Here is a 14,115-nt window from a genome sequence, read left to right as displayed (position 1 = left end):
ATGTGAGCTTCACAGTTGGCGGCCACCAGCAGCTGCTTTTCTTTATTCACCAGCTGGCATACTGAATACTCTCAGCTGTAATTCACTTTTTCATTCCCCGCCATGAATACTGATGCAGCTATGGAAGCTGAGCTTGCATTCAGAGAGCTAATTTTCACTAGACCTTGCAGGAAAAGGAGGAAAAAATAGCTTTTTTTTTCCTTCTTTTTTTCTTTTTTTTTCCTTTCAGGACTGAACAGACATATATGAAGCTGCTTTTTGCACCAGAAATAATAATAATAATAATAATAATAATAATAATAATAATAATAAAGCAAGCTGTTTATATCTACTTTCACATAATGTATGTATAGCTGTGCTTTGAAGTCATCCACATAGATATCACTCCTGGGTGCAATTATAAGCAAAAGCCTATAGTATGTGTTTATTTTGGAAAGTTACATAAGAATAATTGTTAGTGTGTGACAGATGATTCCAGCATTTTATTTGCTTTACCCTCTTCTCTTGCCCCACTATTCTTCCTTGCTTTATTCCTTCAGTCTTGCTGATACTCTCAGTGTCACCATTGCTTATATGTTTTCTTCCCTTCTACAGTGATTTTTCCGTGTTCCCATTATGTGTCTGGTTTTTGGAATATCAGTTCCAGCAGAAGTCTGAGAAGTTAGGTTTCCAAGAAGACATTTCAAGCCACTAAGTGGCCCAGATATTTGGAGTTATAGACAAAACCGTCCAGGTCAAAGATGACAGCTGCATGTATCTCTAGTGTATTTAGTCTCTACAATGCAAAGGGTTTCAATGTGCTTGATTGCAGGTTTCTGACTTTGCCTTGCAAGCCTGTGTAGGTGACATATGTGCACACTTTGCTTGAAGCTGCCTCATATTTGTGCCACTGTTGGAGCTTAGAACCAGTGACTTGGCAGAAAGAAATAGCATGTGGTTTTCCAGAGAAGGGGGGGTAGAATGATGCTGACCCAGGAAAGGAGATGGTATTGTTTTTTGTTGTTTTTTAACTCGAATCTTTCCAAATGGATCAGCAGCATGCAGCTTCTTTCTCAGAGAAACTAGTTTTAATGATCTAAGGTGAGCTGATCCAGCTCACAGCCCAAAGAAATGTTAGCCAGTCAGGATTACAGGTAAGTGCCTATGATTTTCATTATGTCTTCTCTCATATTCTGCACCTCAGTGAGCCATGCTCAAACCTAAAAGATGAAGTGAGTTGCAGCCTAAAACTGCCAATGAGTAGACAGAGTGAGGAAAGAACATCTGTGAGATTTCCAGCCTTGGTGGTTTTGCAGGAACAAATGGATTCAGTAGTGCATGTCGAGGCTTTGGACCTCAGGGAGGAACTTGGATTTCCCTCCATTGTAGGTCATGCAATAGGTAACAGCGGATCTCTCTAGCCTGATAGATAACAGATACATAGACAAGCTACAGCTGCCATCCTCAAAGAAACTGGTGCATCCCAATATTTCAGTTCTGACTTTCCTTCCCTCACATCATCCACCACTCCTTCTCAATCATCTCCTTTGAAAATCTCATGATTTTTAAATGAGAATTAGAAGAGCCTACATTATCTAAATGTTGTTAGCTGTTACCATGTCAATAACTACATTCCATGTTAGAGCAGCTATGTGCAGATTTGATTGTAAGTGTACTGAATCTTTATCCCTCTTAAAACTAACCTCATCTCACCAGCCTAAGCAAAAGGCATGTTAGCAGGAGAAAGCCCAACGAGAGCAGAAAGGACTTTCTGAGGAAAACTCCAGAGCTGTGTAAAATGGCTGAAAGACAAGCAGATGAGGGTGTAAGGACACTCAATAGAAATATGATATGGATTCCTGAAGTATGCTGCTTATTTAGGGATCTTATACAACTCCAGTGGTTCTTTTTCTCTTTAGACACGGATGAAAGAGGACAGATAAACAAATGCGCACATTTATGTTTCTTAAAGCTAACAGATCAATTATTATTGCCTTTCTGCATACCACTGTAAGTCTGATTTCTTCTGCCTCTATTTTAGAGTATTTAATAAAATCAGAAGTGATTTCTGTGCCAAAAATGTTTGCTTTGTTGATAGAGATTATTTAATAAGTAAATCCATTTTCACTTGAGGGTGAAGCAGCACTTTAAATAGCAGAACTGACTGTAGAGGAACTGAACGGGTCCCAGAGGTCATTTAGACCATTTCCCCCAACCCAATGGCAGAAGTCACATACCATCATTTTTGACATCTGCTTGCCTAACCAGTTCTTCAACTTCTTACAGGTGAGGGACTTTATAACCTTCCTAAGCAGCACAGCCCCCTGTATCCCTCTGCTCAATGAGTAGAAAGAAGAAGGTATTGCTCTCATCTGAAATCACCTTTGCAGCAATTTGAGACAGCGGATCTGGAGAATGGCTTATCAGTGTTGACTGTGCAGTACTCTTTCATAGCAATTCAAGACAACAATCTTGTCTTATCTGCAGCCTAGTGCACATCTATGTGAATTGAGTGCATCCTCAGCAAGTTTGCTGATGACACCAAGCTGAGTGGTGCGGTTGACACAGCGGAAGGAAGGGATGCCATTCAGAGGGACCTCAACAGACTCAAAAGGTGGGCCCAGATGAATCTAATGAGATTCAGCACAGCAAAGTGTAGGGTTTTGCACTTGGACCGGAGGAATCTTACACATATATACAGACAAGGAGGAGAAATCCTGGAGAGCAGCCCTGCAGAGAAGGACCTGGGGTTCCTGGTGGATGAAAAATTTAACATGAGCCAGCAGTGTGCTCTTGCGGCTTGGAAAGCAAATGGTATCCTGGGCTCCATCAGAAGAGGGGTGGCCAAAAGGGACAGGGAGGTGATTGTCCCCCTCTACTCTACTCTTGGGAGGCCCCATCCAGGTACTGCATCCAGGTCTGGGGCTCCCAAAACAAGAAAGGCAGTTGTTGGAGAGAGTTCTGAGAAGGGCCACAAAGATGATTAGAGAGCTGGGGCACCTCCCCTATGAAGACAGGCTGAGGGAGCTGGGCTTGTTCAGCCTGGAGAAGAGAGGTCTGCAGAGTGACATCATTGCAGTCATCCAGTACCTAAAGGTAGCCTGGAGGGGAGTCAACTGTTTACAAGGGTAGATAATGCAGGACAAGGTGAAATGGTTTTAAGTTGAGGGAGAGAAGGTTTAGGTTGGATATCAGGAGGAAGTTCTTTACAAAGAGACTGGTAAAGTACTGGCATAGGCTGTCCAGAGAGACTGTGGATGCCCCGTCCCTGGAGGTGTTCCAGGCCAGGTTGGATGGGGCCCTGGACAGCCTGGTCTAGTATTAGATATGGAGGTTGGTAGCCCTGCCTGTGGCATGAGTGTTGGAGTTTGATGATCCTTGAGGTCCCTTCCAACCCAAGCCTTTCCACGATTTGATGATTCTATGATATTGCATTATATATATCCCTACTGATATATTTCTTATTTTCATATCTGGCATCATAGACAATTTACAGAAAGATGTTCCATGCAAAGTATAGAAAATGTGCAGCAGCAAATTACAAAGCATCAAGTCTGAAGACATCCTTGACATGGGCCTGTCACCTGCTACCTACCTATGTAGAGCACAGCCTGGAAAATTCCTCCAGGAACACTTGGGTTGGCCAAGAGAAGGGTGAGGCTTGCCTGTTGCTTTAGGAGTAGGGGATTCCTGAAAGACCAGTTCTTTGACTCAACAAGTCAGATGATAATTATATTGCCGCTCAGGCTAATAATGTGTGTATATGTGAAGAATTCTGTATGCTATCAAAAGTCGCAATCACGATACAGATTATTACTTAGTTATTGTGAAATATGCCATGAGGAATTTAATGAGAACTCAGGGGTGAGCAAAGTGCATAAGACATTTTGGAAAAACAACATAAATACACAGCACAAACACAGAAGTCTTCTTAAGTGCAGCCTGATATGTGAGGCTTAGTTCTCTTCACACAATGAAAGTAAAGGAGTGGGGAACCCTTTATGTGTCCGTTTTATCCCTAGTCTTGGAATTATCCACAAAACAAAAATATATCCTTAAAAAGTAACCTGCTTATTATATGCAACTGGGAAATGGAAAAGGCATGTAAACAGCAATAAAGCAGAGCTGGGAAATGAGCTAAAAAAAATCTACTCTAACTGGAAACATAAATCAAATGCAATGTAACAAAGGTTCTTTGCAAGAATTTGTTTATGGCTGCAGGCTCCACAGAGCCAAAGCCAGTATGTGGTTAGCTCAGTGATAGTCCACAGAAGTTCGTCAGCCTGTTCAGTTCAGTGCCTTGCTGGGAGACTGTCCCCAGGATTCACATACTTGAATCTTTCCATTCAGCTGGAAGGATAAAAATGAGAAAGTAGTTCAGCATGTATGAATAAGGCACAGAAAAAAGAAAAAAAGGTAAATGCATTCTCCTTCATTTCTTTTAAGTTTAAGAAAATTTAATGGGAGATTTAGACTGGACATAAGGAAGAAGTTTTTTACAATAAGGGGAGTGAGAAACTGGAATGGGTTATCCAGAGAGGTGATAGATGCGCCATCTTTGGAGACATTCATGGTCAGGCTGGGCTGGGCTCTGACCAACATATCTAGCTGTAGGTGTCTCTGTTCACTGCAGGGGTGTTGGACTGGATGACATCTAAGGGCCCCCTACAACTCAGAAAATTGCATGATTCTGTGAAGTGCAGTCAGCAGTTCTCATGGTAAAGCTAAAATGCAGCAGAGCTGATCACCGCCCATCAAAAGCAAGTAAATCTGTAAATAAATAGAATCACCAACAACAAAGCACAAAACATGACAGAATTAACACTTAAATCACTTTCCGTTCCCATTCTTGCACCATAGATGTTCATTCCTACTTTTCTGTTGTCCTTGAACAGTTTTTACTGTTCTGCAATTCTTGCTTTTCAGACTATTTGTTATCTTCTACAGTTTTGAGCTGTTCCAGTTCCAGCTAAGAAGACCTCACCCAAACCCGAGGCTTTCTGCTTATCTTTGATGAGAAGAACAGGACTTTCATGTTTGTATAAAGAACACAGGGTTTGCTATAAGCATCATTTATCAGAATTTCCCCGTGAAAATAGCAACATAGTTTTCACTGTGTATTTATACTGTCTTTATGTAGGAAAATAGATGATAATGCACGTAGATACTGGGAGAGAGGAAGAGATCCTATCACATCAGGGCGAGGGATTCTGCACAGAGGAGAGCAGTAGGACTGATGGGACATTTAAAAGCTCAGTATTGGTGTAGAAAAAAAGTATGCAGAAAACCAACAGCAAATATATTTTGAAATCCATTGTTTTGCTTCTTTGGAAAAGATTACTATGTAAAACACAGGCAAAAAATAGGTACAGAGCTACAAGTGGCAAATCTCTGTATTGGTAGCTGTTATTTCTGATAATAAAATCATAGAATGGTTTGGGTTGCAAGGGATCATCAATTTCCAGCCCCCTGCCACGGCCAGCCAAGTACTAGATCACATTGTCCCATCCAAACTGGCCTTAAACACCTCCAGGGGTGGGGCATACACAACCTTTCTGGGCAGCCTGTGCCAGTATCTCACCACTCTCAGTAAAAAAAACTTCCCCTAACATCTAATCTAAATTTCCCTTCCCATAGTTAATACCATTTTCCCTCATCTGATCATTGTCTACCCTTGTAAGGAGTTGATTTCTCTAATGTTTATAAACTCCCCTTAAATACTGGAAGGCCGCAATGAGATGTCCCCACAGTTCTCTCTTTTCCAGGTCATAGTATACAAGACTGTGGTATACAAGAGCATAGATTCCTGATGAAAATGAGGAAAAAAAAGGAAATTAACTAATGAGTTTTTCCTGGTTGAACAAAAACACGTGGTCAGTTGCTGCCTAGTGAGATGAATCTCTAACTGCATGCAGAGGTGTGCACAGATATACCCCCAGAATCTTTTGAAAATTTTTTGCTGTGCTGCTAAAGGAGGAAGAGCTTTCACAGTTCTCACAACTTGCAAGTTTTTCCTCGCTAATCCTGAGAGTACTCAGGTTTCTTCTTTGGCTCAGCAGCATCTGAAGCTCCTTTTAAAGTACAGATATACCTTTTCTCCAGTGAATGTGTACTTATCAAGAGCAGGCACTGAATATTTTGAAAACTTCAACTGAAAGTATTTTTTCACATCTGAGTGCAGAAATAATCTATGTACAATTATTTATTTATTTATTTATTTTTGCTTATGGCTAAATGGATTGGATGCAGGGGATTAAAGGGCTTTAAAATCAAATGATCATTTGGCCATGATGAATGAGTGCATCGTGGGAGATCACTGTTATAATTTTTTCCAAGCAAAAGGAGCTTAAAATTACTCAGTAGGGTATGTAAGTCCCAGCAGGAAGGGAAGGTGTGGAGCTGAGCTCAAAAAAAAAACCCAGCACTTTCCTACTGCGGGTAAGCCAAGCTCTAGGATCTCTATGGAGATTGAAAAATGTGCTCAAACTGTGATTCTTTACAAGTCTAAAAAGAGTGACAAGCTATTTTGGCAAGCTGTCTGTACAGATGGATTTTTTTTTTTTTTTTTTTTTTTGTGAGGAAGGCATAAAGGACTAGACTGTCCCTTCTATTCTTCCTTCTAACTTCCTTTACAAATGTTTATCAGAGAGGTGAGTTACAGGAAAGTGCTGTTCAAGGCAAAGAGGTCACTTCACATTTAAGGGCAAGTAGGATAAGGGGCTTGCACTGCACTGGCATAAAGTGCAGTCTTTTTTCTTCATGAAAAAAATCTAAGACTGAGAATTAACCATTTTTTTGCAGTAAAAAGCACCACCCATTGCTTTATTGGAGATGATCTAAGACTGAGAAGTTGATACATCTCCCAGGCATTACAGCTGTGGCTCAGTGCAGGCTCTGTCTGGTAGTAACATTCAAGATCAGTTTACTGCTCCTTGTCATGTGCTGGTCCTACTGTTTCAACCTGGAAGCCATCTCTGACTAGGACTCACGGTCAATAAAAGCAGCACCTAAACATGTTTCAATACCAAAACACCTTTCATGAGAGCAGATATTTCACAGGAAGTGTCTGCTTTCCCTGGGACATCTTCTTCTAAATGAACATCTCACAGCCAAAAAGACTTTGATATGTACTTATCAAGAGCAGGCGCTGAATATTTTGAAAACTTCAACTGAAAGTATTTTTTCACATCTAAGTACAAAACACTAGAAGTGTCAGATATCCTCCTCAAAAATGCTTCTGATGGTAAGTAGTCCTGACAGGCAGGAGAGGGCCTGGCTTGCTCACCGTGCCCATCTCTCTTCTTCAAAATCCTGCTCTTGTGTTCACAGGACACTGTCCCACACCTCCCCATCAGCACCAATTCCTACCCTGTAATTTCCAAGCAAGTACAGGAAAAAACTGAAGATGGAGTTCAGCTCACTCCAGCCCATATTTCAGACAGTGCTGGGCCAAAAAGGTTGTAGCCATATCCTCCTAATGGGGAATGGAGATGCTACGATTTGCAGTGCAGAGAGAAGATATGGGCACTGCAGATCTCACGCATTGGGATCTCACAAGAGGCCGTGCTTCACTCCATGCCACCTCAGGTCGTCAGTATTTTCCCAGAAACAACTTATTCGTAAAGTATCATAACTGAGAGGATTTTTGTTAGGAACATTTTCCTGTCAGATGCGTGCTTGATTGCAGCTGTGTAAGCATCAGATTTGTGATGCTAACCCTGCTCCACAATGATGTGTTGCTTTACTGAAGAGCACAAAAATCAAAAATTAACAGAAGGAGAAACTGCCCCTAAAAATGCCATCTATAAACTAAGGCCTTGTAGCTGCAGGCCTCAGCTCACAGGAATTAGCTGAAGTCTGTGCAGTGCTCTCAATACAATTTTACCCCAAATCTTTTCTCTCTGTTCAAATCTCTGTGCATCACAAAACTGCCCAGGATGATTTACATTCTTTCTGTGTGACAAAACCTCGGAAATGATATTGCCTGTCACCCACTAACCAGTGTGCATCTTACATCTGCTTCCTGTCTTCCTGGACCTCAGGGCTTAGGGAACTGCAGTTTGGGAGTAAGAAACAGTCTGGAATAAACCTGATTATCTCCTACTCCATGACTGAGATTGCTTTCCTGACTGCAGTGACATTACATTTTTATCAGGAATGAAAAATTTGCTGTGATTTTCCCTTGTTTTGGAAATTTCATGTCAGTTAATTTCTCTCCTCATTTTGATATATTAAGGAATAACTTCTTCCTCATTAACTCCACAGTGACTTCAAACACATGAGTATAGCTTATTTTTTATGGTAGCAAACTGGTTCCTTTACATACATTTGCAAAAAAACCATGATTTTGATTTTGAAACACAAAATAATGCATAACAAATATTAAATAATCTTGCAACTGTTCTGTGAACATTCCAGCATAACAGCTGTCCTGAATCAGCTCGCAGATCTCCTCAGTTCTGTACTCTTACTGTACTGGATGCTTACAAATGAACTAAAAATCGACTGTTTCCCCCAGCATGACCCCCTGGTATTGAGAGTTTAAAGGTCTCCCAAGATTAGCATTGCTGTTATTCTGGATATATCCAGAATGCCTCCTCTGATCAACACTTTTTGAGTATGTTTGCTATTTTGCCAGATTAGCCTCTAACAATGACTTCCATAGCTTGGTTTTGTTGGCTAATGAGAGTTAAATCCACGGGTTTTGTTCTTTGTACCACCTCTTATTTGTACTGTATGCAACAGGGAACTAAGTGAGCCCTTTTTCCCTGCAACTTCATTTTGGTGGCCTCTATCACAACACTTTGTACTGCTCCTTTTCCAGGCTGAAGAGCCCATGTCCATTTATCCTCTATCTGCAATACACTCCCCACTTTTGACCACCTCAGCTTCCTCCCTCCATGCAGATTCAAAGTGCCAGTGATATCTCCCTGGACCCATCCTGCATCATCCCATTGCCATCCTGTTATTCAGCTGGCTGGGGTTTGTTGGCTGCAGCTTGGTGCCCGCTCAGCCTCATTGGAAGGCAGCTCCCTGCAGAAGGACCAGGGGCTGGACAAGTCTGAGGCTCTGAGCGGGCAAACAGCTAGCTACTGGGATGGGTAACTGCTGAGGCATGTGCTCTTTTGATGTCTCCGCTCTCTGTTGGTCTGAGGCACCACGTGGCCACATCTGCATGGCAGAAGTGCAGCACTGCTGTGATGTGCTGTGCTGCTCACAGCTGCTGAGAGCTGCAGAGCTGGGACGTGAGGGGGTCAGAAGTGATCTCCCCAGGCAGGAGGAGAGCCCTGCTCGCCACATAACCCCTCTGGTTTCTGGAAACCCTCCTGGCCGCAACAGTGGGGCCCCATGTGGGATCCAGCTGACTTTCATGGTGTAGGGAGAAGCAAAGTCCCACTATGGCTCAGGGAAGGTAAGTCAAAATGCTGACCTACTTGGTGCAGCCACTTTGGAATGAAATGGGTTCTCCTTGAAGCTGTGGAAATCTCACATCTCTGACAGCTTGGCTCCAACCCCAGGCAGCAAGTCAAGGTGTGCAACAGTACTGCTATGCCTGGAGGTGTCTGTGTGGCTCCTCAGTCCCCAGCAGTCCCCTGAAGCCTGGCTGTGTGGCTGAAGTTTTCTGTTTCAAGTCTGTTTCTAGGACTGAAAGCCTTTGGCATATCTTCCACCATGCAGATGTCTGCAAGGCTTCATGGAAGCTCTCATGAGTAGCATCAGCACCCTGCATTGCGCTGCACTGTGACCTCAGCCAGAGCAAGTTGGGGTGAGACTGCGCTGCAGGCAGTAGTGCAGGCCAAGGGCTTGTTTTGTCCTACGTGCACTATGGGCCAGCTCAGCCTCACTGAGTTTCCCCTTGTCCATGTTCACAACCTGTGACATATTTATCAGAATAGAGAAAATTAACTGAACCTCTCAGAGTAGAAACATAAAAAGTTCTGAAATATTTTTGAAGCAGAAACAATGTAAGTCAACCTGAGGGTATGCAATTTTAAAATTGTTCATTGAAGTGCAAGCCACAAATTCAGTGTGATTTGCAAGCATGGCAGATGTGATCTCCTGCCCCACTCTGAAGGCACCAGTGTTCAAGCAGCTATAGTTAACTAATGAAAAACAGCATTTCAGTGTTGCTGAAAGATGAAAAAAAAATAATGGTGGAATAAAAGAAAAAAGTAAAATTCTTATATAAAAATCATGTTGAAAATGAGACACATCACTTTCTAGCTGCTTTTTTTTTGAATCACAGTGAGATGCAGTAGTGCCCATTTTTAAGGTTTTAGTATTTCTCTTGAAAGCAGTAGGAAAACACATTCAGCAAAACATTATCTATTAGAGATTAAAAGCAATCTTCAGCTGAGGTTCAGGAACTCCATTCTATTTAAAACAGTGCTTTTATTATTAATCACAAGAAATTGCATGAGAATTAAGTGGGTATGAGCAAAATAATATACCGAGTGACTTGACATTTTAATTCACAAATATGTTTTTATTTTAAAAAAGACCTACTGAATAGCCAGAAAGTATCCTTTGTAGTTATAAACACAAACACATTTACGAGCTGAAAGTGTGTTTTAGATTGTTCCACAAAGCAAGACTCCATATGGCAGCTGAGGTCCAGAGCCAAGATGATTCAGGAAATGGGGAAGATGAAAAGATCAGCACGGTTTATTGAGCAGGTCTGACAGACCCTGCAGCATCCCCACTTTACTGGTTGAAAGGGCAGATGCAAGAGCCAGCAATGCTGAAGACACGTTTTTAAGGAGCTGGAATTCACAGCTACAGATCTCAACAACTAATTTTCTAGTAAAATAAGCATATAACGCAGTTCATTTTAAGGTCTTTTGTATGTGGGATTTTACAGAGGGAATAGGCAATAAGAAATATGATTGATGATAGCTGTAAAATGGCGGTGTATAAAGCAGGTAGTAAAAAAAGTCCAGAAAATAGTCATGAAACGTATTTTTATGAGACTCAGGAGGTTGGAAGCAACTTTCTGAGCAGAGATTTTAGCTGATAAAGTGAGCAGTAAAGTCACCCGTTCCGAACGTATGAAAAATAGGTAAGCAGAGCACTGTTCCAACTGGAAATTACCTGCATTTTCTCTCAGCTATATTTTTACCTCAACAACTGTTTGTTTGCCTTGCTTGTGGAAGCAGAGCTCACTTCTGTGCTTTGAGTTCGCAGGAGCTGCACAGGAAGAAGGCCAAGCCCCTTCCCACAGCCCTCTGTGGCGGCTGCAACGTGAGTGCTGCCAGCCTCAGCAGGGTAAAGGTGTGACAGCAGTCCTACTTACAGCTGTCCTCTATCATGCATGAGCTACGACCAGGATCAGCCCAAGCTGCATCACTGCTGCCTGCATTGCATCCCTATGCCATGTCCAGACTTCAGGCAGCTCTTCGGAGTGCATCTCCTGCTCCCTACAGCAGACAGGCTTGCTTTCTCCTCTGCTCAGTAGAGCCCCAGCCAACCTGGTGACACAGTGGATGTGTTGTGTGAACCTGCTAGCCAAGGCTGGGAATGTGTGTCTGGGGCAGAGGAAGAGCATCTCTGACCCCTTCCAAAGTGGTTGGAAGCAGTAGTGGGAAGTGTTTGGACTGGGAGCTGGGCTGGTTGCTTCCTGTGCCACATGGGAACAGTGTGGGCTGAGATGCACAGGTGGTGGCATCAGTGCAGCAGGTGGGCTTTGAAGGCAGAGCAAGAAAATCCTTCAGCAAACAAATAGAGGTTGTGTGCAGAGCAGCAGAGCTAATGGAAAAACAAAAAATGTGGATATAAGAGCTTATAAGAACAAAGAACGTGCAAAGGAAGGCTTTCTAGGAGCTTGTTTAAGGTTTGGTTGCACCATGCCAGAAAAACAGAATGTGTGGTCCTTGGTAAAGGGAGGGTTACTGGGTGACAGCCCTACCCCAACAAAGCCACAATCTCTGTCCCATCTTATGTCAATGCATGGTCTTCCCCAGAATCTCCCTCTGGCACCATGGTTCAATGGGAACAGATGCATGACGAGTGCTTGCATTTCTGCATCACTGCGGGCAGTCCACAATCCATAGGATGGTAACAGCTTGAGCTTTAGGGGCATTTGAAAATGTTTATATTTTTACAGTGTGTACGAAGACTTGCTGATGTGAAAGCCCTTGAATTTTAACAGTAAAACTAAGTTTTAAGATTCAGCAGAATGTATGTCTGTGTGTGTTCCTATGGTTTCTGAAGACAAAACACACAGAAAATTAATAGACTGTCACTGAAGAGTCCAAAAGTGAGTCTATCAGGAAGAAGGGAAAATGTACTTTGCTTCCTCTCACTTTCACAGTTATTGCTTTATTTCATATTGCTCTTGGCATCTTAGCTGGTGATTGAGATATTCAAAACCCATTCCTGACTCTTTATTCACTTCCACAATTTTTATGTGCACTACACCATCCTCGGCTCTGAACATGCCCAGCATTGATTTCTCTTCCCAGCGTGATCTGAGTAGGAGATTTCCTCGTGTGCCTTCTTTTGCAACACTGTGCTTGAAAGCAAAGACCACCCTCGATGTGGAAATGTATGGCTGGTGGAGCAGAAAAACAGAAGGAAGCCATAGGACCACAGCAAAAGGAGCTGCGTATGCCACCCTCAGGAAGCCTTCCCCATGTCCCATGGTAGGGTGCTTACATGAACAAGAAGGGGAGAAAGTCCCAAGCAGAGGGATCAGTGGCACAGGGATGCAGACTCAAAGCTCTTGGTAGTGAGAGGAAGCTCACACAAACATCTGTAGCTTTCATCATGCCAACAGCTACTTTCTCACCTACAGTTATATATGTGCCCCTGTGAGCCTAAAATGCCTGGAAAATAAGATGCATGGTTGCATCTCTTTCAGTTTTTCATTTGTTTGGGGCTGCTTGGGTCTGAGAAACACACTCACATCCACTATTGGAAAGAGTGAATGGGCAATATGGTCCTAAATGTGGTGCCATTTTAGCATGTCATAGGTGAAGAAGGATATTATTTCATCGAGTTGCTCTTTTGCACACTTTCTGTTTTTCCTTCTTCCTTTCTCGCCTCCTGGCTGCATCAGATTCTGATCATTAGCTAAAGCAAATCCACAGAGCTTTATGGCTGTGGTAAAGCTACTCAAAGACCTATGTAACGACCACCTTCTCATGGTGTGTTCTGCAAGATTTGCAGATTGCATTTTGCAGACTCCTGGTGCATGGGAAAGCACCACTGGGTTGTGTGGGGCATCTGCTGGCAATCACTGCAGTGGGTTTTGTTTAACTGTAGCCCAACCAGGAAACTAATAGTTACAGTGTTTTAATATAACAATGTGTATGGAATATTATAATAACAATAGTATAACATCGTGTAGGCCAGGTAACAACTGATATATGACCTTGTGGTGAGGGGTGAGAGGTCCAAGTGCTAGAGCTATGGAGTTTTGCGTAGATGCAAAGTTAGCACCAGGACTCACCACTGCTCAGAACCGGGGCACAGGATATGCTGATGGCAGGTGAGTCCAAAAATGACAGCAGTGGCAGGAGCTGTGTGCCTGGGCACAGAAGGAACCAGTGCCATGATGAGCCCTCATTCTGTGCTAGGTAATGGGCACAAAGCTTGGGAGATCGACAGCAGATGGGCTCTGGTCTAATCCATGAATAGCTTTTCACCTCCCAGAGTCTGAGAAATCTGCAGGCAGTGGACGCCCTTTTAGGTTTTGCCCTGAGGGGGATTTCCTCAAATCAAGATCAGAAGCTGCTAACTCATTTTAATTCCTCTTTGATTCAACAGATGAATTTATTGCTCACAGTCTGTGATGCAGATACAATCTGCAAAATTACATTATTGCCATTCTTGTCTTATTTTACAAGCGCAGAATTACTTTCTGGGGCATTTTATTTATGTATTTTACTTTATTTTGTTTTATCCCATTTAATCTTATTTAGGTGGTTTTATTTTTTCCCCTGTGTATAGCATTACTCAGTTTGTATTGAATACGATGAGCTGGCTTTCCGTGTTTCTGTCTCTTCCCTTTAGCAGACGGACTTCCTCAGCAGGAAGCTCTGGCCAGGATAATCACTGCTGCAGATGGAAGGGTGTCCCCGAAAAGAGATCAAAGAGAATACCCATCATGGCAACCATTAGTGCAGGAAGTCTGGA

The sequence above is a fragment of the Centrocercus urophasianus genome, unplaced genomic scaffold (genome assembly GCF_019232065.1).
Source record: "Centrocercus urophasianus isolate 14NV4802_14NV808 unplaced genomic scaffold, USGS_Curo_1.0 seq_25, whole genome shotgun sequence".
Lineage (NCBI taxonomy): Eukaryota > Metazoa > Chordata > Aves > Galliformes > Phasianidae > Centrocercus > Centrocercus urophasianus.
This window is presented reverse-complemented; position numbering follows the sequence as displayed.